We start from the raw sequence: 3,765 nt of genomic DNA, 5'->3' as shown, positions 1-3,765 counted from the left end.
CATATCAAGATGCTGATTAGACTGCATGATTATTGCACAGGTGTGCCTTAGGCTGGCCACAATAAAAGGCCACTCTAAAATGTGCAGTTTTACTGTATTGGGGGGTCCGAAAACCAGTCAGTATCTGGTGTGACCACCATTTGCCTCACGCAGTGCAACACCTCTCCTTCTCATGGAGTTGATCAGGTTGTTGATTGTGGCCTGTGGAATGTTGGTCCACTCCTCTTCAATGGCTGTGCGAAGTTGCTGGATATTGGCAGGAACTGGAACACGCTGTCGTATACGCCGATCCAGAGCATCCCAAACATGCTCAATGGGTGACATGTCCGGTGAGTATGCTGGCCATGCAAGAACTGGGATGTTTTCAGCTTCCAGGAATTGTGTACAGATCCTTGCAACATGGGGCCGTGCATTATCATGCTGCAACATGAGGTGATGGTCGTGGATGAATGGCACAACAATGGGCCTCAGGATCTCGTCACGGTATCTCTGTGCATTCAAAATGCCATCAATAAAATGCACCTGTGTTCGTTGTCCATAACATACGCCTGCCCATACCATAACCCCACCACCACCATGGGCCACTCGATCCACAACGTTGACATCAGCAAACCGCTCACCCACACAACGCCATACACGCTGTCTGCCATCTGCCCTGTACAGTGAAAACCGGGATTCATCCGTGAAGAGAACACCTCTCCAAAGTGCCAGACGCCATCGAATGTGAGCATTTGCCCACTCAAGTCGGTTACGATGACGAACTGCAATTAGGTCGAGACCCCGATGGGGACGACGAGCATGCAGATGAGCTTCCCTGAGACGGTTTCTGACAGTTTGTGCAGAAATTCTTTGGTTATGCAAGCCGATTGTTGCCGCAGCTGTCTGGGTGGCTGGTCTCGGACAATCTTGGAGGTGAAGATGCTGGATGTGTAAGTCCTGGGCATAATTGTTTTTGTTCTATTATTCATGAGCAATTTGAGAGAGGACAGGAATGGAAGTGGGAAATGACGCAGGTTGCATACATTATGAGCAGCATTTATGTTCAGGTTTTAACACTATAAAGTCTACTGTATGATACCTTAGAAATATGTAGAAAATCTGTATCATATGTGATGTGCACATTTCTAGGGCCTCTGAATGATCAACATGATTAAAACTCGCTGAAGAGCCAGTTGCACTCAATCTGCTACATGCCTTCTGTCATCTGATTGATCAGACGTTATTGAGTTCATACTTTTTATTTTTAGCAAGTAAAAGGCCTTTTGTTTCATTTTAAAAACACCCACTTTCATACGTTTAAATCCTTAACGTTTCAACATTAGAATAACTTTCACATTGTTGGTGATAATTTCAAGATGAGCATTTAGTTGACTGAATCAACTTTGGTTTAATTTTATTATCCATGCTTTTTTTTGTGTGTGTGAAAAATCATGTTAAAATGTATCAAATAGATGCATCAGGTTTTTGAGGAGCATTCTTTGTTTATCTCTCAATCATCATTGTATTGCATTGCATTTAATCAAAGCTACAGAGCTTTGATAATAAAACTAAACATTTAAATATTATCTCACTAAGACATATTGGGAGGTATAGAATTGATATAGAACTGATATCTATATGCATTTTATGTAAGGAGTCTGGGATACAGTTATAACATCTCATTGATTTACATTTCAAAATTTCAGCTTACATGTTTTGGTTAAATATCAGAAACTGCACAAAATGTGCATATTTGTGCTCAGTTTAAGCCTTTGAATAAACTTTGCGAGTACAAACTCTTACTCCATATTCTCCTATATCATATAAGCAAAAAAAAAAACTGATATATCAAATATGATACTCGACAAAAACACATGCAAACTTTTTGTTTTCGATTTTTTTTTGTTCAATATAAGGTTCAATAAATGATTCCATTATAAAATAAAATAAAATCTATGATTTCATATGCCAGGCTTTACAGGGTATTTGAAATGTTTCTTGTTTTTATTGTGCATAATTCATTAAAGCATGTTATTCTAAAGACTAAAAGAGAATCTTTGATCAAAATGTTATAATTTCTACCTCTGAAATGACTTTCTTTTACGGATGAAGACGACCAAAGCCACTTTGATTAAGGGAGACAGTAGTTTTCACAATTGACTACAAGCTGTAAGAATGTAATTTTTTTTACAATCCAATCTATTGGCAATGGATAAAATCACATATCTTCCTACTTGTGTTTCTTGTTAAACATCCTATTTCACTCTGAAATATATCATGTCTCATGTTGTTTTTTAAGACTATAGCTTCAGTTTCTGTGTGTATATAAATTCATGAGCACCATAGTAGTTTTCTCAAAATTTACTTTAATTTTTAAAAACCGACCTCCAATTATTTCATCAACTACACAAGATAAAGGTAAAAAATTTTTGGAAAATAAAACGGCAACCCCTCCACTAATAGAGGATTTATGACTTAGGACAATTTGTCCATCCCATTCTTTTCTCCAATCCGTCTCATTTTTAAAATCACTGTGTGTTTCCTGTAGAAACACAATATCAATTTGCTTTTGTCTAATAAACTCAAATAACATAATTCTTTTATGACCGTCTCTGGCACCATTTAAATTTAAATTTCCGATTTTAAAATTTGTCATAATTATTTTAGAGACCAGAGCAAAAAAATAAATAAAAGTTGCCAAAAGAACTATTTTTGGCAGAATTTTAGAAGTTAACAGCTTCATCATCCATGGTAGATTTTTTTTTAAGTTTGTTCACAAGTTTCCTAAGACGGTAAACCTCTACATCTTGAAAAGCTCCTTCTTTCATTAGATACCTTACATCATTTATGAACTGTTTGCAATCAGGGAAAAAATCTTCAACTTTGCACTCCTTTCATTTCCTTTGTATCTTGCAGAAATCTGCTAATGTCATCCGCTCTATACAAGCAAATCACGTTTTCAGAATGTTCAGACTGCTCACCGGACATCAGAAGAGTCTCATGTTTACTAGACTCAGTAATAACGCTCTCTGTTGTATCAGCTACAGCAGCGATCGGCTCGTGCGCAGCGGCTTCTACTGCAGACGCACTGGCAGTCTCCGCGTCACCCGCGATCCCAGCCGGAGCAAGCGCAGAAACTACATGTTCTATGGCAAGCCCTTTTGACTTTTATTCATTCTCAGGATATGAATTCTTGATATCAACAATTCAATTTTTACTAGTTAAAAAGTTAATTCTTGATATCAGGAATTAGATTTCTACTAGTAACAATTGCTATTTTTGATATCAGCAATTACTTTTCAACTAGTAACAATGTTAATTCTTGATATCAACAATTACTTTTCAACTAGTAAAAACTATAATTCTTGATATCTGTAATTGTATTTTCACTAGTTAAATGTCACCATAGGCTGCCATTCAAAATCAATTGTTGATATCAAGAACTGATTTCTTACTAGTTGAAATTCCAATTTCACATATCAGAAATACAATTCTTACTAGTAAAAACCTTTGTTTTTGATATCAGTAATCACGTGGTTACTAGTACAGACGTCTGTTCTTGATATCAACAATTTAATTGTCACTAGTGACAATGTTCATTTCTGATATCTGGAAATGTATTTCTGATATCAACAATTGGAAGGGTAATTTCTGATATCTAAAATGGCTTTCTTACTAGTAACAATCACATTCATGATGAACATTGTCACTAGTGACAATTAAATTGTTGATATCAAGAACAGACGTCTGTACTAGTAACCACGTGATTACTGATATCAAAAACAA

This window comes from Sinocyclocheilus grahami, unplaced genomic scaffold (genome assembly GCF_001515645.1).
Source record: "Sinocyclocheilus grahami isolate Dianchi unplaced genomic scaffold, SAMN03320097.WGS_v1.1 scaffold1986.1, whole genome shotgun sequence".
Taxonomy (NCBI): Eukaryota; Metazoa; Chordata; class Actinopteri; order Cypriniformes; family Cyprinidae; genus Sinocyclocheilus; species Sinocyclocheilus grahami.
This window is presented reverse-complemented; position numbering follows the sequence as displayed.